The 26,159-nt window shown below is 39.5% G+C and overlaps 1 protein-coding gene and 1 pseudogene across 7 annotated transcripts in view; one reads left to right on the forward strand and one right to left on the reverse strand.

Annotated features, from left to right (window-relative positions):
• RB1 (RB transcriptional corepressor 1) overlaps positions 1 to 26,159 on the forward strand; it is a 228,465-nt gene that overhangs the window by 134,286 nt on the left and 68,020 nt on the right. The window lies entirely within an intron of this gene.
• On the reverse strand, positions 12,075 to 12,703 carry LOC308244558 (small ribosomal subunit protein eS8-like; annotated as a pseudogene). The gene has a single exon. The product of its transcript is annotated as a small ribosomal subunit protein eS8-like (transcript).

Below are 26,159 nucleotides of genomic sequence, written 5' to 3' on the forward strand. Positions count from 1 at the left end.
GCCTGCTTGTGGGGCTGCTGCTCCTTGGATGGGGGTGGGCTGCTCATGTGGCTGCTGCTCCTTAGACAGGGGTGGGCTGCTTGTGAGGCTGATGCTCCTCGGACTGGAGCAGGCTGCTTATGAGGCTGCTACTCCCAGGATGAGGGCAGGCTGCTTGTGAGGCTGCTGCTCCTTGGCCAGGGGTGGGAGGTGTGGGCCGCTTGCACAGCTGCTGCTCCTTGGATGGGGTTGGGCAGCTTGTGCAGCTGCTGCTCCTTGGATGGGTGTGGGCTGCTCACATGGATGCTACTCCTTGGATGGGTGCGGGCTGCATGCAGCTGCTGCTCCTTGGATGGGGGCGGGCTGCTCACGCACTGCTGCCCCTCGGATGGGGGCAGGTTGCAAGCGGCTGCTGCTCCTCAGATGGGTAGACTGTGCAGGGCCGCTGCTCCTCGGATGTGGGCAGGTTGCTCACGGGACTGCTGCTCCTTGGATGGGGGCAGGCTGTGTGAGGCTGCTGTTCCTCAGACGGGGGCAGGTTGCTTACATGACTGCTGCTCATGTGGTCGCGGCGCCCTGGGCTAAAGTGTTGGGCCAGCCAGAGGGGAGCGTGCTTTGGAACTCATAGGAGCCTGCGCCGGGGTGGCTGGAGTCTCAGTGACCATGGGACCACAGCCGAGGCAGCAGATCCCTGGCGGGGGTGGCTGTAGAGTCCTGGGTGTTATCTGGGGGCACCCTGGGTGGAGGTGAGTCTGGGATCCCAGTCACAGCACCTCTCCCCTTCAAAAAGGCGTGGCCTCTGTGGAAGAGCCTGCCGCTCCAGGACTGTTTGCAATGGTAGCAGAGGCTGCCTGGTTAGGTAAGCCCGGTCAGCCTGCCCTCAGCAGTCCTGCAGGATCTAACTGTGCCACACACACACACACCACATGTCCACACACTCCTCTTTTGCTCCCTCACCCACTCACACTCTCTCCCTCACTGCCGCCTTTTTCCTGCCTCTGTATTTGGGTCTGGAGTGTTATTGATATATTTTTGGATGGAGTCTCCTCTCCGGGTGTCTGGTTATGTGTCTTGCTCTCTACCATATTGGCCAAACAGGATAAAATGCACCTCGACAAGACACAACACAAAAGAAACAAAACACAGATATACTCAGGACACCGATAACCCCAATATAAGTCACCACCAGAGAAAAGCGAATCAGGGGAGAGAAAAGAGAGCACAAATGATATCGAAGAGTGAAAAAATGGTAAGGGAGAAAAGAAAAAGAAGAAACAGGAAGAAAAAGGGAAAAAAATATATATGGGGAGAAAACATCAGAGAATTAACAGATCAACCAAAACATACAAACACCAAATATCCAGTAAAGAGGGTGGGGGCAGAATCTTATATACAGAAAGTAAGGTTAAGGAATTGGATGAATATGGGGAGGATCTCAGTTCAGTATAGAACGGTGGTTCTCAACCTTTCTAATGCTGTGACCCTTTAATACAGTTCCTCATGTTGTGGTGACCCCCAACCATAAAATTATTTTTGTTGCTACTTCATAACTGTAATTTTGCTACTGTTAATGAATCGTAATGTAAATATCTGTGTTTTCCGATAGTCTTAGGCTCTACAGCAGGGTCGCCTAAGACCATCGGAAAACACAGATATTTACATTACGATTCATACAGTAGCAAAATTACAGTTATGAAGTTGCAACGAAAATAATTTTATGGTTGGGGGTCACCACAACATGAGGAACTGTATTAAAGGGTCGCAACATTAGAAAGGTTGAGAACCACTGGTATAGAGGAAGTAGAAAGAGAATGAGTGGATAAGAAGAAAGAGAAAGAGGAGAAAAAAATAAATAAAATTTAATTAAAAAATAGGATAAAATAAAAAAATTAGAATGATTAAAAAATAATGCAAAAAGAAATAGAAAATAAAGAAACAAATGAAAAAAGGAAAATAAAGAAAAAAGAAAAAGAGATATAACAAAATAATAATGAAATAAAATAAAAATGAAAAAGTGAAGTGTCATTCCTTTGGCTGGTTTAAGATCCCACTGTTCTGTACTGTCTGCGGCTTCTCAGTTTCCTGTTGCTGGGACTGAATGGCCTCTCTTTAGGCCACTCCCTGAGGATTCTCAGTGACTATACAGATTTATTCTTCTTTTGTATCCTTTGTACCACTCAGGGTGTAGTCTGGGTGTGGCTGTACTGGTTGCCTGGAGACTGCAGGGAGGGGCTATCTCTTCAGGAGAAAATGACTACCTAGGTCCCACCCATCAGGTATGACTCAGCGCCAGACTTTCGGCCACCTTCCTCCCCCCCCCCCCCCCCCCCCCCGGCCTCTCCTCACCCAGCCTCTCCCCAGGCTCCACAAGTCTGCACCTCCTCCTGCACCTCAGCCACAGGCGAGTGTCCGTATCTGAAAGGTCCTATAAACTAGGTTAAGCGAAGAAAAGCAAAGACCACAGAGGCGAAAGAGCTGTGCCTTTGTGAGCCCCTCTCCCCTGGGCGCGGCATGGCCTGGGCAGCCATCCAGTGTGCCCCCCTGGGCTCAGTCTGTCATGACTGTGGACCCAGATCTAGAATCCCCTGCCACCTGCAGTTCTGTGAATCTTTCCACAGTCAGATGCTGTGCCTGTCCCAAGGGATGCAGCCTCAGTGCTGTGTGGTTTCCCTCTGACCCTCTGGGCTTGGAGGTGTTACAGATCTCTCCAGCCCAGATCCCTGATTTTACTGTTCTCCAGGTGTCCTCTGCCCTTCCCGGCTGCGAATTGTTTCACCAACTGTGTCTATTTCTCCAATTCGGGGTGGATGTTATTCAATTTAGTTGCTCATTCTATCTGCTCCAGGACAAGGCTCGGGACATGTCCGTCTATTCTGCCGCCATTTTGTCTCTCCCTCAGCTGACAGTCTTAAGCTCCCTTGTAGGCAACTAACTGCTTTTCTCTTACTACTTTTAAGATTTTGTCTTTAACCTTTGGCATTTTGGTTATGATTTGTTCTGGTGTGGGCATCTTTGGGCTTATCTTTTTGGGACTCTGTGCTTAGCAGACTTGTATGTCTATTTCTTATTTTCTTCACCACGTTAGGGAAGTTTTTATTCATTATTCTTTCAAATAGGTTTTCAACAACTTGCTCTCTCTCTTCTCCTTGTGGCACCCCTGTGATGCAAATGTTGTTATGTTTGATATTGTCCCAGAGGTCCCTTATACTATCCTCATTAAAAAAAAAAAAAATCTTTTTCTTTTTGCTATTTTGATTGGGTGTTTTCTACTAGTTTTTCTTCCAAATCACTAATTCCATACTCTGCTTCATTTAATCTGCTTTTGATTCCATCTAATGTACTTTTTAATTTCAGCTATTGTATTTTTTATTTCTGACTGGTTGTTTTTTATGGTTTCATTGTCCTTTTTTTATGTTTCCTGTCTTGTGTAAGTTGTCTTGAGATGATTCTTCCTCTAAGTTTATTGAGCATCCTTATAACCAGTGTTTTCAATACTGCGTATGGTAAATTGCTGCCATTTGATTTAATTGTTTGGTTTTTTTTAATTTGGATCATGTTTTTTGTCTCCTCATTTTGGCTGCCTCCCTGTGTTTGTTTCTGTGTATTAAGCAGAACCTATATGGCTACCAGTTTTCATGGGGTGGCCTTATTTATGTAGTAGGTGTCCTGTGCGGGCCAATTGCACAGTCTCCCTGTTGACTTGAGCTGGGTGCTCCAGGGGTGTCCCTTGTGTGGGTTGTGTGTGCTCTCCTTGATTTTTGTTGGCATGTCAATGGATGGGATCAACCCTCAGGCTGACTGGTTGTGAGGCCTGGCTGTGACTACAGCAGATGAACTGTTATGTGGGGGCCGACCCCAAGGAGTGAGATTAAGTTTAGCAGGACTTTGGTTCCTGCTGAGTTCACCCTTTGGATGTGTCATTTGTGATTCTGATTTGGTGGTGCTTTCTTTAGTGTGGTCTGAAGCCAGGCACTGGGTACCTCTAGGCAGGGGCTCCTTGCAGGGCAAGGTCAGCTGCTGCCTTTGTCCATCCCAGGGCTGGGCTTGGAGTGCCTGAGAGTGGGTTTGCTGTGAACTGAGACCTGCTGCCATTAGTGCTTGGATTTGGGCCACTTACCAAGGGGTAGAGGGCATGGAGAGGCCAGCCACTGCTTGTTTGGGGGTTTGTGGACCTTTGAGAGATGTTAAGAAAGTCTGCAGCATGGGCCCAGGGTGGCTCTTGTGTGGATTAGCCTCTGAAAGAAGTTTGGGCTGGAACGTGAATTGGGTGTGGTGGGGTCTCAGATAATAGATAGTGTAGGGTGAGAATGGCGTTAGCCAGGTTGATGGAGACTCAGATTTGTTGCCCACCTGCTCCTGCAGGCTGGGGGGGGGGGGGGGACTCAATAAAGGAACAGTGTGATACCTGCCAGCATTTTAGTTTCAGAGAAACTCCAGGCCTTGCCCTGAAACCAGACAATTTAGTTTCTCCTTGTATGTCTCTGGAGCTTAGGGAGAGTGCTTGTGAGTGAGTGAGTCTGTGATGCTCAGGCCCTTTAAGAGGGTGTCTGGGTCTACAGCAGCCCTTTGTCTCACTAGACTGAGTCCCTGCTGATTTTCACTTCAGCTGTTGTGGGGACTTCTCTTCCCAGCACTGGTGCTTTGGGCTGGGCTCCCAGTGTGGGGCTGGGACCCCTCACTTTTCAGTGGAGACCTCCACAGCTGAGATATCCCTCCTGATCCTTAACTCCCATATCCTGGGTCCATGGATAGGATTTAAGGGATCAGTTCCACATGGCTTTTTTATACTGAGTGGCCAGGTTATTATGACCACCTGACGTTTGTAGGCAAATTAGCTGTCCACTGCATCATATGGGACATGGAAACCGAAGGCCTGTTCAAACACCTTTGCTGTCTGCAGTTACCAAGATAAAACATCTCCAATTCGCACAGGAACACAAGGATTGGACAGTTGAGCATTGGAAAAAAGTCATGTGGTCCGATGAATCACGTTTCCAGTTGCATCATGCAGATGGCAGAGTGAGAATTTGGCGGAAACAGCATGAAAGCATGCACCCCACATGCATGAGTACAGCCCTTCAAGCTGGTGGGGGGAAGTGTTATGGTTTGGGGCATGTTTTCCTGGCATGATTTGGGCCCTTTAATTCGTGTGGAACAACGTCTGAATAATACAACATACCTAAGTGTCGTTGCTGATCAAGTTCATCCTATCATGTTGATGGTGTATCCCAATGGAGATGGCGTCCTCCAACAAGACAGTGCGCCATGCCATGGTGCTCGTATTGTGCACGAGTGGTTTCAAGAACATGAGGGAGACTTTACCTTGCTTAGGTGGCCCCCACAATCACCAGATCTCAATCCAATTGAGCATTTGTGGGACGAAGTTAAAAGAGCCATTAGGCAGCTGGTTCCACAACCATCAAATCTCACAGAACTGGACAGTGCTATTCATCAGGCATGGTGTCAGATTCCTCGCATCACCTTTCAACATCTCGTGGAGTCAATGCCAAGAAGAATCGCCGCAGTATTGAAGGCAAAAGGTGGCCCAACGGCCCTAACCAGTTTGGCTCAGTGGATAGAGCATCAGCCTGCGGACTCAAGGGTCCCAGGTTCGATTCCAGTCAAGGGCATGTACCTTGGTTGTGGGCACATACCCAGTCGGGGGTGTGCAGGAGGCAGCTGATCGATGTTTCTCTCTTACTGATGTTTCTGACTCTCTATCCCTCACCCTTCCTCTGTAAAAAATCAATAAAAATATATATTAAAAAAAAAAAAGTGACCCAACAAAGTACTAATGGGATGGTCATAATAATCTGGCCACTCAGTGTATATCCTTAGTTATAAGAGTTCTGTTCAGCTAGTCTTCAGTGTGTTTCTTGAGGGTAGTTGTTCTATAATTTAGTTGCATTTTGATGTCACATCTTTGTATTTTTAATGATTATATGAGGGAAAGGTTCAGCATCTTTGCTTTGACAATCTTGAGAAATAATAAATCAAGAACAAAATAAGTGTGAAAAGGAATAAACACACCTCTGTTTCTTTTTATTCTCAGAGAGGTTTATAGGCAATATATGAGTATACAATGCTAAACAGTCTATTGAAAAAATCTAATGAAATCCTGATCTCTGGAAATTTAGAGGATTAGAGGTAATTTAGTATAAACGATATCTAACTTGTAGATTAAATGACTTCCAGATGTTTAGTCCTCTTAAATCTGTTAAGCAGTTTATAATGCCATCAGATGATGATACGGTAATATTTGGATAACTTATTTCAGTAATTCCAAAATTTATCAGATTTTTTAAATAAAATATTTATAAACAACAATATACCAGGTACTTTATTTTCTAAGTGGTCTCTCTTTCCTGGTCTATTGTGGATTCTTCCTGTTGCTCTCCCCACATCTCTAGCTACCTTAAGACTTTACTTCACAATAGCCAAAGAAATCTATATATATAAAAGTCTAAGCAACCGGCCAACTGGCTGACTGGCTGGTAGCTATGATGCACACTGACCACTAGGGGGCAGATGTTCAACGCAGGAGCTGCCAAGCTGCGGTGACTTGGCAGCTGCGGTTCTTGGGTGATGCACCTAGAACCAGAGAGGAGGGAGCCCAATTTCAGAGTGCGTCACTAGAGAACTGCCCTCTTGCAATCCGGGACCCCTTGGGGGATGTTAGAGAGCCAGTTTCAGCCCAATCCCCACAGGCCAGGCCGAGGGACCCTACCAGTGCATGAATCCGTGCACCGAGCCTCTAGTATTTTTATAATGAAGATCTATCTCATTATGCTAACTTATCAGATAAAAATCTTCTGAGGGGACCTATGTATCTGATAATGGTGTAGTACTACCCTACCATATGATTCCCTGCAGAAAAATACAGCTATAAAACCTGTATATAATACAAAAAGCTACTGCCTGAAATCCCTGGACAGAAAGAGTAGACAGACTCTATTTAAGGAGAGGAGGGAAAATATAAGCCTTGGGAAGAAACTTGCACCTGGGGCTAAGTGGAGTATGCAGAAAATTATAGTAGGATCGGGTGGAAAGCACCATGGGAAAACGTGAGGGCTTTCTGACCAGGGAAACTAGAAAACTGAAGCTGAGGAAACTTTGGCCACTGACGAGTGGAAGAATCCTGCAAAGGAAAGAGAGCCAGAGAAAGATTGTTCAAATTCTGTCTTCCCACATCACTGACTGAAACTTGAATCATTGGGGTGTAATAGACTCAAAGCTGGTGAATAAAAAGACAAAGCTCTGAACTGAGAAGGGAGCTGCTGCCCAATAAACAGTTTACAGTTCAAGTTCAGTGAAAGTAATTGCCTCATTAAAAACAAAACATAACTGCTCACTTGAGAAAAACTACAGAATCCAGAAATTGTACAACTTAACATTTGTGATTTCTAGGATATAATTCTAAAATTACCCAGCATACAAAGAGCATCAAAAGTATCAAGTGCATGTTTTTAGAATGGGATCTGTAACTCAGCCATTTGAAGCCTCAAAGGCTGTTTTTTTAGAAGCTTTGTTTCTCCTTTTTTCTTATATTAGCAGTTCAAAGTGTGGTCTATGATTTCCTGGTAGTCCCTGAGACCATTTTAGGGAATCTGCAAGGTAAAAACTATTTTCATATTACTATTAAGATGTTATTTATCTTTTCACTCTGTTGACATTTATACTGATGATATAAAACTTGGCACCTTTGCAGGCATCAAAGCCATAGCATCAGACTGGTAGTAGCCATTTTATTTTTCACCACCCAAACTCTCAGTTGAGATACAAAACACATTGATGAAGTCCTAAAAAGTATTAATTTTATTAAATCTTCTTACTTATTGTTGAAAATGAATCTCAGTAAATGTTACCAGTGATAAATTTTGACTTTTCAAGTGGAAATTAGAATTTTGTTGAGCTTGTATCCACTGTAAGCATGACAGCTTCCCAGTACTTCAAAAACTTTTCAGATGAAATTGGTAATATTAATAATGTGATTTTTTATTGTATTAAGAGATTTATCAACATCTGTAGGATTTTCATAATTCAGTGAATCAATATTTCCAATTTCATCATGTTATAAAATAATGCATGGATAAGAAATTTATTTAAAATTGAAGATAGACCAACAGATTGTAAAGTCTCAGAATATGAAAAGTTTATTTCTGTTCATCGATATTGGTTTCAATTCCATATTGCTAACCATTTGTTGAGTTTTTGGGTAGTGTCTGAAACATCTATTACTAGGTGTAACAGTTAATAATGCATATTTATTTCAATAGATGGAGTTACACATACGTTGATATATATGCGATTTGATATGTATACTATTTTGTTGTATTGACAGCAAGGTTCAAAACTTCATATGTCAAATTTGCTGAAGGTGTTAACATCTTAGATATTTTTACGGTTAAAAATGTCGAATTTCGTGCCAAAAAAAGAGCATTTGCAGGAAGTTTTAATTCATTACTTTATTTTGAAAAAAAAGTTATCATATACTTCGGGAAGCTTATGGTGAACATGCTCCATCTCAAGATACTTGTGAACGCTGGTTTGAATGCTTTAAAAGTGATGATTTCAATGTGAAAGACAAAGAACGTCCAGATCAACCGAAAAACTTTGAAGACCAACAATTACAAGCATTATTGGATGAAGATGCGTGTCAAACTCAAAAACAACTTGCAGAAAGATTAAACGTTGCTCAGCAAACAATTTCCGATCATTTATAAGCAATGGGAAAGATTTTAAAGGAAGGAAAATGGGTGCCACATCAACTGAACGAAAGACAAATGGAAAACCGAAAAGTCATCAGTAAAATGTTGCTTCAATGGCACGAAAGAAAGTCGTTTTTGCATCGAATTGTGACTGGCGATGAAAAGTGGATTTATTTTGAGAATCCCAAATGCACAAAATCACTTCAGAAAGAAGACAGTGCTCTGCGTTTGGTGGGATCAGGAAGATGTGGTGTATTATGAGCTTCTAAAACCAGGTGAAACCATTAATACTGATCGCTACTGACAAATAATCAATTTGAACCACGCTTTGATTGTGAAACGACCAGAATGGGCCAGAAGACACAGCAAAGTAATTTTGCTTCATGATAACGCACCATCACACACTTCAAAACCAGTTAAAGACTCGTTAAATGATCTTGCCTGGGAAGTATTAACCCACCCACTGTATTCACCAGACCTTGCTCCTTCAGATTACCACTTGTTCTGATCGATGGCACACGCACTTTCTGAGCAGCACTTCAAAATGTACGAAAAAATGGGAAGTTGGGTCTCTGAATAGTTTGCCTCAAATCAAGAAAAGTTCTATTGGGATGGTATCCACAATTTACTTGAAAGGTGGGGAAATGTGTAGCTAGCGATGGACATTACTTTGAATAAAGCACTTTTGATGTTTCTCTTGAAATTACTGTGTTTTCTTACAAAATCTGCATTATTAACCAGTACACCTAGTAAAATACTCCTTTTTCCAACTGCATATTGTGTAAGGCCAGATTTCCTTATACTTCAGCCAAACAACATATTGCTACAAAGTAAATGTAGAAGCAGATTAGAATTCAGGTTCTTCTATTAAGCCAGATATTAAAGAGATTTGCAAGATCATAAAACAGTGCCACTGTTCTCACAAACTTTTTTTGGTTTTGAAAAATATGGTTATTTTTCATAAAATGTTATTGATGTTAATGTAATGATCTTATTTGGATTGTGTCTCTCTCACGTCGATGTTTCTCTCTCTCTCTGTCTCCCACGATCCCCTCCACTCTCTCTAAAAATCAATGGAAAAAAAATTTCCCTGGGTGAGAATTTAAAAAACAAACAAACTTATATACATAGATATAATCCACATGACCAAAAACTTTTGGGTCCTCAATAATTTGAATAATGTAAAAGGATTATGTGTCCAAAATGTTTGAGGGCACCTGCCTTAAATTCTCTACTTCATTCAGACTTGTATGTTTACTATCACACACGTTTGGAGTTTTTATTTACTTTGTAGGCTCCACTTGAAATGCTTCCCTCTTCCTTTTTATCAGACTTTCAGGTCTACTTCCACTTTGCCCTTTGTGACCACCCTGTGTATAATCATTTTTCCCGCCTTGAATGTTTGTTTATACTACTCATTGGTAATTTATAAACTTTATATCTTATATGTGTGTGTCCCATGTTAAAGAATTGATTTTTGTAAAGTACTTAAAACAGTATCGGGCATTGTATTATAAGACTAGAGGCCCGGTGCATGAAATTCGTACATGGGGGGTTCCCCTCAGCCCAGCCTGCTCCCTCTCCAATCTGGGACCCCTCAGGGGATGTCCAACTTCCAGGGATCGGGAAATACTGTATGGCACAAAAGTAAGTAATTACAAGCATTGTTGTATGTCGAAGCCATGGCAGGAAATTAAGGAAGTGTCTGTCCATTTAGTGGCTTAAAAAAATAAAATAAAATAGAGCTGAGGTAATTTGTTGAGGGGTGGGTTGGGGTTGTAACCGGACAATCAGTGGGTCTGAGCTGCCTGTCACTTCTTGAGCCAATTTAGCAGAGACAGGGTTGAATCATATACAAGCGTTTATTCCCATAATGCAGGCAGTATGGGAGAGCAGCGGGTCATCCACAAAAATCTGCTTTGCCCCCAACATAAGCCAGCTGCTTATATAGGGTAGAAGGATGAAGATTACATGGGGAAGTAAGCAAAAGGGATAAGAACGTATATACAAAATGGGCAGTTTACAGGTAATGCAGGCTGGGGGTTTGGAAAGGCCTACAGGTATGCAAATAGCTCAGGGTTTGCAAAGGGCTGGGGGTTTGCAAAGGGCTGGTGCCTCTGTTTTCTGCAACAAGGTTGTTAACCTTTCCATGATAATAGGCAGCTCCTGGATATGGAGGATGGGCCAAATTTCCAGGTGACCTCCCAGGTCCCACATGCAACTCCCAGCCTTCTTTAATCAGAGCAAAACAATCATGGTTAACAGAGCATGATTAATATTTCTTATTATTATAGCTGTTCCCCAATATTCTATTTCTACCCCTATCAGGGTGAGGAGTGTAAAGTGGTATAATCAGAAATTTGAGGAGTGTGGACACAATTTGAAATTGTTGCTAAGGAGAACAATAGAGCTAACTGATGAAAGATAAGAGGATTGCACTGAAGGCAGTTTTGAGGGTAGAAATTCTAACTTTGTAGTGCCACCGCAACTCTGTGTGGTGGTACTATTTTTTTGGCATCACCTAGCAGCCTGGTGTAGGAATTAGAAAAAGTGAACAACTAGATTAAACCAGAATATTGTGGTTTGGCTAAGCAGATGCAATAGAATGATTAATGGGACAAGTAAGATGAGGAAGTTGATCAGAGTGAAACCGAAATGTGGGTTGTTGAGTCCCAGTTTGTTGTCTCACCAAATCGAAGAATGAAGTTGCAGACAAAACTAGTTAATGGAACCAAAGTTTATTGAGAGAAACCATCCTGGAAAAGGTGCAATTGGAGTTCCAGGAGCAGGCCAGTGTCCAGAGCTCCCTTTCCATGTTATAGTTGGGTGTTAGTATTAGTCCATGTGTAGAGCCCCACATAGCCATAAGCCACATGGGAGCAGGAGATGTGCTTCCCCGCCACAGGAACAGCTGTTGTGTGCTAGGGGAGGGAGAGGGTGAGAGGAAGTCCATGCCTTTTAATTTAGGGGCTAGATAGGCCTTGCTAGCTCCTAATTGGTCTTTTCAAAGAATTCTCCCTTAACATTCTTGGGATTACTTATACGCCTCACTGTCTTGTTATTGGTTATCTGTAAGCTGCCTATCTTAGCAACATTCATACATTTTAAAGCTCATGTCTTCCACACTCACCCTTCCCCATTCAGTTGGGGTGACTTAGTAACTCCACCTACATGGATTCCCCGGATTTATTCCTTCCCCTCCGCCCATGGTCCCAGTCCCTATCTAGCTTCTCTCTGTCTCCTCAAGAGAATAACTAAAATATTAAGGTTTGGAGTTTCAGCTACAATATAGGAAATAGGAGATTGCTGAAGAAGAGAGAGATTTTTATTTTTATTTTTTAGAATAAACATCTTTATTACATGAGCTAAGATAGGAGGGAAGAGGATTTATTTGCCTTTCCCGGCCTTGATTTTCCTCAAATAGAACTCTAGCTCCTTGCCCTCGAACACATAGCCATCTGCTCAGCCACACTGGCCTGGTCTTGAAGCGATGCATGCAAGAAGCTCACCCTGCTGGAACTGCTTCTTGAGAAGACTGCTGATTTTGGCATTCTTTTTTTCCTTCCATCATATTTCTTCTGAATTTTCTTTGATCGTTTTTTTTCAAAATCTCTTCCTCTTCAGGAATCAGCTTGGCCCCCTTTTGGCGGCCCGGGGCAGTGCATAGTTGGACTCGTACCACACTGTCAGTATGGAGTGCTGTCAACGAGCACGATGCAGTTCTTTACTAGGGTCTTGGTGCGGACCAGTTCATTGTTGGATGCATTGTAGACAGCATCAATAATCCTTGTTTTGTGCGTACAACACTGTGAGCCCCAGGAGAAGTTGCCCATGTCCAGCCTCAAGGCTCGGTACTTCTTGTTGCCTCCGCGCACTCGGACTGTGTGTATGCTGCGGGGTCCAATCTTAGTGTTGGCAGCAGGGCGTCCCAGCTCATATTTTTGCTTTTTGTGGTAGGGCTTTCTCTTGCCCTGGGTCTTGCGGCGCCTGTGCCAGTTGTCCCGAGAGATACCCATACCTTGGCGCCAGCTGGAAAGAGAAAACGCAAAGAATCACGGTCCGGTTTGTAGAAGGGAGAGATTTTGAGAAACATGAGCTTTTTATGAAATGGCAGTGACAATGAGCATGAAAGGAAGAGGTTGTTCAGAGAGTCAGATGTTTCAACTTAATATTCCAGAGATAGAACATTTCTGGGTAATTTACTGTATCCCAAGAAATAATCTAGGGAGTGCATGACTGAATTGGAATGAAGATGAAGGCCATTGGAAAAGAGGAGGTCAAGGAACCAGGAGGGTGAGTGAACAATGAAAACACCCAGTACATGTGATATGTGTGACTGAAGTAACCAGGAAATTAAAGAGATTAGGAAGTACCTCCAAAGGAGTTTGAAAAAAAGAAAAAACAGAAAATAAGAGGGGCAGATGGTTAGTGAGATCTTGAAAAGCAAAACTTCTGTCTTACTTTTTTAAATATGTTTTTTATTGACTTTAGAGAGAGAGGTAGGGAGAGGGATAGAGATAGAAACATTGATGAGAGAAACTTTTATTGGCTGCCTCCTGCACGCCCCCTTCTGGGGATTGAGCTGCAATCCCAGCATTTGCCCTGACCTGGAATCAAACCTGTGACCTCTTGATTCATGGGTCCATGCTCAACCACTGGGCCACACCAGCTGGGATTCTGTCTTACTTTAAAAAAAAAATCTCACAATACCTAATCCAGTGTCTTACATATGGAATTTGGGTGCATAAACAATTAGAATTGTAATGTCTTCTTGATGAATTTAATCCTTAATCATTACAAAATGAATTTCTTTATTCCTAATTATATTCTTTGCTCTAAAAATTACTTTGATATTAGTAAAACCACTACAGGTTCTTTTCATCAATATTAGCATAGCATAGCTTTCCCATTCATTTTCTTTTAACCTATTTTTGTCTTTATACTTAAAGTAGGTTTCTTATAGACAGCATGTAGTTGGGTCTTGCTTTGTTAATCCAGTCTGACAATCCCTGTTTTTTAATTAAGGGATGCTTACAACATTTACATTTAATGTTGTTACTGCTTTGGTTAGGTTTAAATTTTCTATCTTACTACTTGTTTTCCATTTGTTCCATCTCTTCTTTGTTCCTCCTTTCTTTCTGCCTTCTTTTTGATTGAATATTTTTTATTACATTTTATCTTCTCTGTAGGCTTACTATATACTTATTCATTTTGTTTTATTTTGTAGTTGGCTGTTTTATGATTTATAATATACATCTTTACCTTCCATTAGTTTATAGTACTACCCCACTTGACATATATTATAAGAACCTTGGAAGAGTATATTTCCATTTCCCTTTTCCCAACCTTTGTGCTGTCACAACCTTTGTGTCATATGTTTTACCTCAACCTAAGTTATAAGCCCTACAATATGTTCCTTTTGCTTTAAAACATCAATTACCTTTCAAAAGAGAATAAAAGAAGTATTTTTAGTTACCCACTTATTTACCATTCAAGTGCTCTCCATCCCTTGTGTAGATCCAATTTCCATCTGGTATGTATTGTTTTCTGTGATAAATGTTTTCAACTGCTTAGTGTCCAAATATCATCTTTATATCACTTCTGTTTTTTGAAAGATATTTTGCTGAATATAGACTTTCAGGTTGACAGTTTTTTTCTTTCTTTACTTAAAAAATGTTGCTCTACTCTTTTCTGCTTGCATTGTTTCTGATGAAATCTGCCTTTTATTAATTTCTCTGTAGGTAATGGGACTTTTCTTTCTGCCTGCTTTTATGATTTTCTCTTTATCACTGGTTTAAGGTGGTTTGATTATGATATATCTTGGTTTAGTTTTCTTCAGGTTTCTTTTGCTTGGAGTTCTGCTTCATTATGTGGGCTTTTAGATTACATTAGATTTGGAAATTTTGGCTATTATTTTCTTAAAATATTTTTGTTGACTCCATCCACACCTTCCTTCAGGATTCTAATCATACATGAATTAGGTCACTTGAAGTTGTCCCGTAGCTCACTTATACTGTGTTCTTTTTTTTCTCTCCAGATGTTAATTTCCTTTGTTTCATTTTGGATAGTTTATATATCTAAGTCTTCAAGTTCACTAATTTTTTCTTTTTGAAAAAATTTTAACATATTTTTATTGATTTCAGAGAGGAAGGGAGAGGGAGAGAGACATAGAAATATCAATGATGAGAGAGAATTATCCATCGGCTGCCTTCTATACACCCCGCAGTGGGGATCGAGCCCACAACCTGGGTATGTGCCCTGACTGGGAATAGAACTGTAACCTCCTAATTCATAAGTTAACACTCAACCACTGAGCCATGCCAGCCGGATATTAATTTTTTCTTCTAAAATGTGTAATCTTCTTATCCCACTTACTGTATTTTTAATCTTAGACACTATGTTTTTATCTCCAGAAGTTTGAGTCTTGTATTTCTTCCATGTCTCTAACATGTTTGTGCTTCCCTTTACCTTCTTGAACATATAGAACATAGCCAATAATAACTGTTTTAAAATCCCTATCTACTAATTTTAACATCTATGTCTTTTTAGGTTTGTTTCTACCGACTGATATTTCTCCTTTTTTAGGGTGTTATTTTTTATGCTCTTTTGCCTGCCAGACATTGTGAATTTTACCTTATTCGTTCCTAGATATTTTCATATTCCTTTCACTATTCTTGAGCTGTGTTTTGGCACACAATTTAGTGACTTAGAAACAGTGTGATTTTTTTAAGGCTTTTGTTGGTGGTGTTTTTAGATAAAGCCAGAGCACTCTTTAATCTATGACTAATTTTTCCCCACTATTGAGGCAGTGTTCTTCTGAGTACTCTTCCTGATGTCCCATACATTACAAGGTTTTCCACTCTGGCTAGTGGAAATCAGAACCCTTCCTGGCCCTGTGTCAGCTCCTGCAATGGTTCTGCTTCTTCCAATGGCTCTCCCTGGCTTTGGGTAGTTTCCTCACATGAATGCACTGGTCTTTATTCAGCTGAAGACTTAGGAATAACCCTCTGCAAAACCCTGCAGCTCTCTTGTTTCACCTCTCTCTATTTAAATCTTACCTGTCTGGTAGTCTATCCAGCTAATTTTAGTTGTCTTGGCTTCCTTGAATTCTCAACTCTGTTTCCTCAACCAGGGAGACCATTAAGCTCTATTTCAGTTTGTCCTGCTTGCATTGTAGCCTGGGAACTCTCTCCAGACAGTGGGGGTTTGCCATTTGTTTTTTCTCTCTCAGGGATTACTGTCCTATGCTGCCTATTGTTCAGTGTTTGAAAACTGTTGTTTCATGTATATTGTCTGATTTTGTAGTTGTTTAAGACAAATTAGTCTCTGCCCCTTCATCATGGCTGAAAGAGTTACATGTAGTATTTAATGATTCATAAAGTATTTATAAATATGTGTACTTAAAGAATATTTAGGGTATCATTTCTGTTTTCCTATATTAAATGCATTCTATCTTCTGAATAATACTGTTTCAGAGGGCTACTTACTATATGCAAAGCATAGCTAGAAGTACTAGTTAGTAATTATTTTCTTGTATTAAGTTTTAATAAGTCATAAGAAACTTGACACTCCTTTAAATGTCGTCAAATGTATCTGACTCATTAAATTGGATTCTGTCATACTATTTTTCTCTAGTCACCAAACATTAGCAAGTTTCTTCATTCAGTTACACAAATACTTGGCCAAAGCACTTTTGTATAAAAAAGGATTAAAAATATTTCTTTTTTATTATTTTTCCAAATTTTAAATGAAGACCTGTTTTATACATCACTACAGTTGTAATGAATAGCTTTTTTTTATTATTTTTTTTTACAAACTCATAAAAAATATTTTAAGCTTCTTTGGTGTTCTTTTGAAATGTCAAACTTGACAGGAAGTGAACACAAAAGGGAGAAAAGCCTGTGGCTTTGAAAAAGTCCCAAAGGATATCTGTTGTATATTTGTGTGGTGGATAATTAACCTCTGGTGCACTTTGCACAAAGGTTTTAGTATTTACCATTAGACATTGTTTTTAAAGAATGTTACATATTGCTAAGAGCTGTGTTTCAGGAAGGTGGGTGAATTATAAGATAATGATTAAGCCATATTTAACACTTTTTCAAAATCTGGGTAAGTACAATGAAGTAATATGATGCTATATATTATGTTTATACAACTATGCTTCTATAATGAAAAATGTTTTATGTTGGGTTTTTAAAAGCTCCTGATGAGTTATATAAAACAACCATGTATTTGCTTTTTGCTAGCAAGAGGAAACATTTTAATTTTTTAAAATCTGATTCTTTTTTAAAATATAGGTACAACTTTTAACCTTGCCTCTGACCAATGTGTTTCTAATTTCTTGCCCTTAACTCTCACAGCTACCCTAGTACCTTCTCAAGTGATTTAAGAGACTTGATTTCACCATTCAAAACTGAAATTATTTTATTTTGTTCTAAATACAACTTTGCTTCCCAATATGTATATTTTTACATTACTTTTCAAGTCATGCAGGATTGAATACTGAGCATTTTTCCCCACCTTTTTCTCTATACTTAGGTACAGAGTTTTGTAATTAAAAAACAAAACAACAGCAACAGAAAACTTTATCATGTCTCTTAGATTTAATTATTTTTAAAATCTATCCCTTCTTCTGAAATTAATAGAAAATATGTATATTAAAAATATATAGATTTTTATCACGTAGTTCTAGGTTGTGACTTGAGATTTAGCATTTCTAACAAGCTCGCAGATGATTCTCATGGTGCTAGCCTGTGGACCACTCTTTAGAGTAGCCTGTTTCTGGGTGATTGTAAAGCTCTTACATTATGGGGCTTTAATATGAAATACTCCATTGGCCCTTTACACTTAACTCTGCAAAGTAGAAGATATAGGTATGCGTATGAGGAGAGAGAAATACAGAATACCTATAAAGTACTCCTGTCATTATATCACCTTATTTCTGTTAAGTCATTCACACTGTTTTTATTACCACTATAACATCTAGTATAGCATGTGGGACAGTATAAAAGACAACAATATAAATGGTAAGTTGATTTTATTCTAAGTGAAAAAATTTATATGTATTTTTTACCTTGAGTAGCAAGGTAAGTATTTTGCCTGAGAGCTCATCAGTGATAGGAAGGGGAACAAGTACCATTTGCTAACCAGCTCCTTTTTGCAGTGCACTAACACTGTTGGTATAATGTATTTCTCAAGAAAAAAAGGTTAAAAGAAGACTTTCTAAAAAAAGAGCAAACTGTATTTTAAATGGAAGTACTAATGTGCATATATATTTCATTCATACAACTTTCAGAAGTGAGATTTTAATGTAAGTATTTTTAGAATATATGGTATTTAGGGTTGGTGAAATTGGGTATTTGGATCATCTTTCAAGGAGATTGAAGGGAGACATTAGAATGAGATGAAATGGAAAACGAGGTCTCTTTCCATAGATTGAAATGTTAGAACTGAGCTTTCTCTCAGTTTTTAATGAAAGATTCCAGCTATGTCTAAATTCTTCTATAAGAAAAAAATACATAAAGCCTGAGAAGTGAAAATAAAGGAAGGCAATATCTTAGAAATAAAAGTTTTGATAGTGACCTTGTGTTCTATTAATTTAGAATTAAAAATATAGATATGCAGAAAAGTACAAACAATTAACATAAGGATAAGAACTTAGTTCACAGAAATATTCACTGAAATGTGAAGAGATGATTGCTTTTTAAAGGACTAAGAATATAAGCTCAATTTAATAAGATAACTAACTTCAAAATTATTAAGGATCAATGAAGCAGTAGTGATTTTTATGTGGTTCCTCATATATTAAAAATAACAGAAAATTCAAAGAAACTGAGATAGTCATTATGAATTAATGACTTGTCTTGCATTAACTAGTCACGTGAGGTTGAGTTCTTCATCCAGATCTATTTATGGTTTTAAACATAAAATCTTTCCCAGGTCTAAACCTTCGCTTCCTGCCTTCTTGTCCTGAACCCCATGTGATTCCTCAGTATATTCTTTTGTTTAAGCATTTATCTCCTTCTTTAATCTTTAGAACACTCTGACACATGAGAAATTGCTAGAGTTCACTGTGGAGAAGTATTTATGACTTGTCCATTCATGTCTCCCAACCGCCTTCCCCTTTGTCCATACTATACATTTTCCTTGTCCATGAATTGGCACAGGGACTAAAGACATTCAGGAATGGGGAAAACATCCAACTCAGAAGTGTCCCTTAGGTAGCTCATAGAAACTTGCTTTAGGAAGCAATGCTTGTAAAAGCTATCACTGGTGTCCTGCTTGGGATCCTTCCTGGTCATCATACAGACTAGCATAAGAATGACTCTTGATTATGCATATGACATTTCAATGTAGAATTCATAATAATTAATATTTTTGCAGGCGTGCTGTTATAGGCACTGTTAAAAGTACTGAAATATGTTTAACTCACTCACTTTACACAACCCTGTGAAATCTATGCTATCATTGTCACCATTTCACAGACGAAACTGAGGCACCAAGAAATCGAGGAAGTTTCCCTTGTTCACAAAGCCAAGTTGATGGCAAAGCCAGAATTTTAACTCAGGCTATCTAGAGACTGCCCTTAACCTTTGTGCTGCCTCTTGGGGTGTTTATTAGTTTACTGTTGGGTATATGCACTGTTATGATTAGTTTCTTTATTCATATTTTCTCTGTGTTTGTATCTTTCTCTTTATGTCACTATGCTGTAGCAGAAGGAGCCTGGGCTTTGGAGTCACCAGGTCTCATTTAATCTTCACAGAAGTAAACATTGCTAACTCTGTTTTAAAGATAAGGAAAGCTGAGGTTCAAAGGTATAATTCTGAACAAGTTATGTCTCTGTATCTCAGGTTTTGTCTGTAAAATGAGAATAATAGTACTTTCCAGAGTTGTAAGGAATGAACAAACATTTATGAGAATGGTACAGTTTAGAAACATCTCAATTGTTAGTTCCCTTCACTTCATCCCTTTTCCTCTACTGTACAGAGATTTTTTAAGAAAAGAGAAGTGAGAATACACTTAAATGGTATTGGATCTGTTTACCCCAGCTTACTAAAGTATGTAGAACTTTTTTCTTTTCCTGAGATGCCCCTCTCACATTTCTCCCTCAAAATGGAAAAGTTTCATGAAATAAAAGGTGTCACTGAACTCCAATATTGTTAAATGTGGGCAGTGTTTGCTGTTTCACTGTAGTTGGAATTTGTTATATTGCTTTAGTTATGAATCATCTCAGTAATTACCCCAGGTCAGTGTTTATTCATTATTCAAGTACAAAAAAGAAGGAAGATAGCAATTATGGAAGAATAGCTCGGATATATTCTTTGTACTTAACCAGTGGGAATGGAAGCACTTATACTCTGGTTCCGAAGGTGTTCTACAAGATCATCATGTTAGATAATTACTTGAATATAGCCCTAGAATTTCCAGTCTCTAAACTTACGGTCATATCATAACTGTGATAATGAGTAAAGGTTCTTTTTTTTTTAAGGATATTTTATTGATTTTTTACAGAGAGGAAGAGAGAGGGATAGAGAGCTAGAAACATTGATGAGAGAGAAACATTGATCAGCTGCCTCCTGCACACCTCCTACTGGGGATGTGCCCGCAACCAAGGTACATGCCCTTGACCAGAATCGAACCTGGGACCTTTCAGTCCGCAGGCCAATGCTCTATCCACTGAGCCAAACCGGTTAGGCCGAGGAAGGGTTCTTGAAACTGCATTTACAACAGTAGAAGTATCTTATGAGATATCTATTATGATTAATGTAGTTTTAAAATTTTCTGCAGCAAAATAAGAAGCTGTTATTTAGTGAGGTTAGTAAAAATTTTAGAAGCACTCTAGTGCAATTATTTTTAAATCATCTAAATTCATTTTCTTTATAACATAGAACCAACTTTTTTTTTACATTTATTTTTTACAAATATTTATGGCTTCTTTTTAAATCTCTGAACTGTCACAACTTAGTTTTAAAATACACATGAATGTTATGTGTTTTTATCAATTTACTTATTGGTTCTTAATATTTTCTACTATTGCCAGAAGTGACCAAATATCAAAAGCATTTTTGGTATCTTCCTGTAAGTGCTAGATTTAGAATATGATAAGGAAATGTAGAATAGGAAACAGCTGGATTTGTTTCTCTTTTAAAGAAACCTTTCCTATTTTTGGTAAGTTTCAGTGTTTCTTACTTTCAGTAAATATAACAATTTTTCTTTAAGATTTTGATTATACTTTTTAAGAATTCCTCAGAGACTAACATAAATCTGTCTTGCTGTCTTTTAAGTTCATTTTTTGGAGTTTAATATCTGGTCATTATACTTAATCTTTCCATGTCTAAGATAATTTAACTGTCTCTAAAAGTTTTTTGTTTATTTTTAAGTAATGCTGGTTTATATTATTTGTTTTGTCATTTCCGTTTTTTCTTTTAAACATTAAAATGAGAATGGGGAGAAATAAAATGACTTACCTGTTACTAATTATTTAGTCATAAACAAAAATGAAAATTGGGGTTCATAATCCAAAACCAAACTCTTTAAAATATAAACTGTTCTTGAAAAATACAAACTTTTGCATTAGCCCTGTAATAGGCATATTGGACACTTTTATTAACACTATGTACTTTTAGACCAGGGTCTAACTCATATATTTAAACAAGGTCTTCTAAAAGTAGACTTTTCTATAGTTCTGTTGCAAGTGAAGAATAAATGGCCTGGATGGATGGAGATGGGTAAAAATAGCCATGATAGTGAAAAAATGATATCTCTGACTTTTGTAATTATTTGTCTAGGAACAACTCTATAATCTCTTCTAGACAAACTATGCATGTCCTTTTCTATTTTTTAATACATAACCATTTTTTTTCCCTTGAGTAGCTAAGATTATTGAATTACATGTGTTTCAGTCTAACGAAGTCTTATGGGACCACCACACAAAGTAGAGCAATTTTTGCCTAGCCATTTTGAAACCAGTTATTTTGGTCATCAGCAAGAATTACATATGGGGCACGTAGTCCAAAAGGTATAATTTTTTAGTGCAATGTTTTAAGTAATATCCTATATAATAAAAGGCTAATATGCAAATTGACCCCATGGGCGGGAGTTTGACCGACCCAGAGTTAGACGTGCACTGACCACCATTTTTTTTTAAAGAAAACTAACTTTAAGGTTATGTTCATAATATAAGGATTTCCTTTGTTGTTGTTTTTTTCTGTCTGGGATTTGCTTTGTTTTGATGAAAAGGCATGCTATTTTTTAAGATCAGTAAAAGGTTTATGTATTATATATTTTTTTATGTAACTTAGATGTGCAGTTGCTTTGATATATAGAATATTTCTGGCTCAGAATAGTAAAGTTACCACATATCTTTACCTCTTTTTCTTCCCCAAACCCTAGAAAAGTTACAGAAAAGAAAAAACAACAACAATACATGGGTTGAAATCCAGCAGTACTGAGTCTCTGAAGTGGTAAAACTATGGAGGGAATTTGAGGGATTGATTCAGTTTTGAGAATCAAAAGGAAATGAGGAGTCTATTGATGGATACAGCAAAGTAGAAAAAACTACAGCTCTGAACACACCCAGGAAAGGGCTCTAGTGGAAGTGGGAGACAGTCTCCAAGGCCAAAGTAGCAGGTACAGAGATTGGGGCTGTAATCAGGAGAGTTTTCTAAAGTGCCAGTGACCCTCAAACTTTAGCATTTATCAAAAGCACCCGAAGGCCTTGTTAAAACCCAGTTAAAATTTCTGGGGCCAACCCTGAACTTTCTGGGGGAGAGCCTATAATGTGCATTTCCAGCATCTGTCCAGGTGATGCTGATATGCTAATCTGGCACCTACATTTGACAATTGTAGATTTGGGAACTATTGGTACATGCAACACCTGGGCCAGTCCCCCACTTAACACTGTGCCAGCCTATACGAATTAGGAAAATATGTCTCCTTCCATACTAATGAATTTGAAAAAGACGCCCCTCTGGACACATGTGGCCTAGGCTTGGTATACAGAGTTTAGGCTGAAGCCTTGTATAGTTTGAGCACTTGTGTAGTGCTCAAACTATACAAACATATGCCTGGTCCCAATTGAACTTTTGCGTATGTGCACACAGGGCTAAGGCTTTCTCCTCTGCCTGCAAAAGAAGCAGAATAGAAATTAAGGTAAATCCAGATTTCTATCACAGACTTGAAAAAAGAGAAAAAAAATAGAAAAAAAGAAAGGTAATTCTGCTTAAGAAGGAAATGCCACAGACTATTGCACTGCTAAGTTTATTGCCCTTGTTTTGGTATTTTGGGACACCTCATTTCAATATCTATTTATTCATCCTCAAAAGAAAGACAAGAAAAAAATGGAGGAGAGAAAATAATGATTAAAAAACATATCAGGAGAAAATTTTTCAAAGCTATTGAAAGCCAGAAGACCAGATGGAAAGGAACATAATACCAAGCAGGATGAATGAATGGATACATCTTGGTGAGAATTCAAAATTTCAGAGGTGCCCTAACTGGTTTCACTCAGTGGATAGAGCATTGCCTGCGGACTGAAAGGTCCCAGGTTCGATTCCGGTTAAGGGCATGTACCTTGGTTGCGGGCACATCCCCAGTAGGGGGTGTGCAGGAGGCAGCTGATTGATGTTTCTCTCTCGTCAATGTTTCTAACTCTCTATCCTTCTCCCTTCCTCTCTGTAAAAAATCAATAAGATATTTTTTTAAAAAAAATTTCAAAGGTAATGAGAAAATTAATATCTTTTAGAGAGAACAAGAAAGTTATTTGCAGGGAAATAAGATCCAGATTAGCATCAGTTTTTATCTAGAATTATTTATCTGACCCACACTGTCAAACATGAAGGTAAAATGAAACAATTTTCAGGCATGCAAGGAATGAGAAAGTTTATCTCTTGACTACCCTTTATGAAATAGATTTACTAGAGAATATGCTTTAGCAAAACAAAAAGGAAACCCGAGAGGAGATATCACAGAATCTAAAAAAGAGAGTGAAACTGTCAAAGGAGTACAAAGAAAAAAAAATAAAAGGGAAAAATCCTAGGATTCACCAGTCCTAGGAAATAATTGGTCCAAAAGAGAAGTCAGTTCCATAAAGGTCTTCAAGAACAAAGTGGTTTCTTTTAACAATGTATCACCTCGTCTAAATGGTGGGGATTCAACAGATATAGTTTAAAATTAATAAATCAAGTAAGAATATGGTGATGACTGCAGGAATTGAATTTTTGTATGAGAGTAATATTGGTAAAAGAAAATTTGCCTTTTTACCTTGGGCTTTGGAAGAATTAAAAGAACCATAGGTTTGGTAAAACAAAAGGCAAACTTTGTGTGTAGGTATAGGACATTTATTAGTCTACATTGATAAAGACCCAGGGTAGATACTATATAAAGTAAATAGATATTAGTTATTTAAGATTAATCTTTTGTCTGGCAGGAAAGTAATATATACTAGTAATTTGCTTTTAACTCTAAGCTCCTTCCTTCCGATCTTTACGCCCTCTATTTCAATCCTATAGGTATGTTAGGTGCTGTAGAGAACACAATTAAATACAAAACATAATCCCTTTCTTCAAGGAGCTTCAGGTATCTAGTAAGGAAAATAAAACATAGCCCAGGCAAAAAAAAAACAACAACAACAAACAAATAAAACAAATAAACAAAAAACTAACAAAAGCATTAAAGAAATACAAAATAAGTAACACAGGCAGTAAGTGTTATCAAAGGTTTGTTCAGGAGTTGAACTGGGCCTTATAGGATGAAAAGGGAGAGGAGCAAAGTGAGCTTTGTTGACTGGGATAGGGAGAGGGCTGAGTAGTGTGAGTAGTATGTTACGTACCTAAATGTCTAGAGTCAAGAAAGTGAGAGTTGTGACCACAGGACAAGTAACAGACCATCCTGGAGTAGAGGTTTCTTGTTTGGGAGACAAGAGAAAACAACATATTGGGTAGGTTGGGGTCAGATTTTGGTGAAATTTGAACTTTGAAGCTGGACTTTTCCCTTCAGGCAATGGATAATCTGACAGCTTTTAAAACTGGACATTAATCAGTACAAGGTGATTTAATTGGTGAACCTAGTTGGGCTGTCTTGCATGGGTTGCAAGAAGAAAGTAGGACGTGGGCTGAGTGAAGGAGTGATTGCAGTAGTCCCAATATAACATGGCAACAGTGGTGAAAAATGGTTACTAAAAGAAAGGAATGGATGAAAATTATAACTGACAAGAATGAAAAACTAGGATATAAGGCATGACATGGACCTTACATAATATTTAGTTCAAAACCCATAGTTAAAGATGCAGAGGTCAACATAAAAAGGTTAAATGACTTAACTAAAGCTATATTACTTTGTAGCAAAGACCTGACTAGAACTCATGTCCATCCTATATAACAAAAGCCTAATATGCTAAGTGTCCGGTCATCTGGTCTTCCGTTCAACCAATCAAAGCATATTATGCTAATGATATGCTAAGGCTGCTCCACTGCTCAATGTGACATGCACTGACCACCAGAGGGCAGACGCTCCGACTGGTAGGTTAGCTTACTGCTGGGGTCCTGCCCATTGGGACTGAGTGAGACAGGCTGGACATGCCCTGGAGCCCTCCTGCGGTCCCTCCCCAGCTGGCCAACCTTCCGTGTCCCTCCCCTGCCCTGATCGTGCACTGGTGGAGTGCCTTGGCCTGGCCTGCATCCTCTCACAATCTGGAACCCCTCAGGGGATGTCGGAGAGCAGGTTTTGGCCCAGTCCCGCAGGCCAGGCCGAGGGACCCCATGGGCCTCTAGTCTTTTAATAGAACTTTAAGGTTTATTCATTCAGCAGATAATTATCAAGACCTATTATGTGCGAGGCACTAATAAAGATGCATCTATAGGGTTTTATTTTTTACTAGAGGCCCGATGCACAAAATTTGTGCACGGGGTTGTGTGTCCCTCAGCCCAGCCTGCACCCTCTCCAATCTGGGACCCCTTGATGGATGTCCGACTGCCCGTTTAGGCCCGATCCTGGTGGGATTGGGCCTAAACGGGCAGTCGGACATCCCTCTCATGATCCAGGACTGCTGGCTCCCAACTGCTTGCCTGCCTGCCTTCCTAATTGCCCCTAACTGCTTCTGCCTGCCAGCCTCATCACCCCCTAACCACTCCCCTGCCAGCCTGATTGATGCCTAACTTCTCCCCTGCCAGCCTATTTGCCCCTAACTGCCCTCCCCTGCCAGCCTGGTCACCCCTAACTGCCCTCCCCTGCAGGCCTGGTCCCCCCCAACTGCCCTTCCCTGCAGGCCCAGTTACCCCCAACTTCCCTCTGCCGGCCTGGTCACCCCTAATTGCCCTCCCCTGCTGGCTTGATCGCCCCCAACTTCCCCCCTCTGCTGGCCTGGGCACCCTTAACTGTCCTCCCCTACTGGCCTGATCGCCCACAACTGCCCTCCCTTGCAGGCCTGGTCTCTCTCAAATGCCCTCCCCTGCTGGCCATCTTGTGGTGGCCATC

This window comes from Plecotus auritus (genome assembly GCF_963455305.1).
Source record: "Plecotus auritus genome assembly, chromosome: 3".
Classification (NCBI taxonomy): Eukaryota; Metazoa; Chordata; class Mammalia; order Chiroptera; family Vespertilionidae; genus Plecotus; species Plecotus auritus.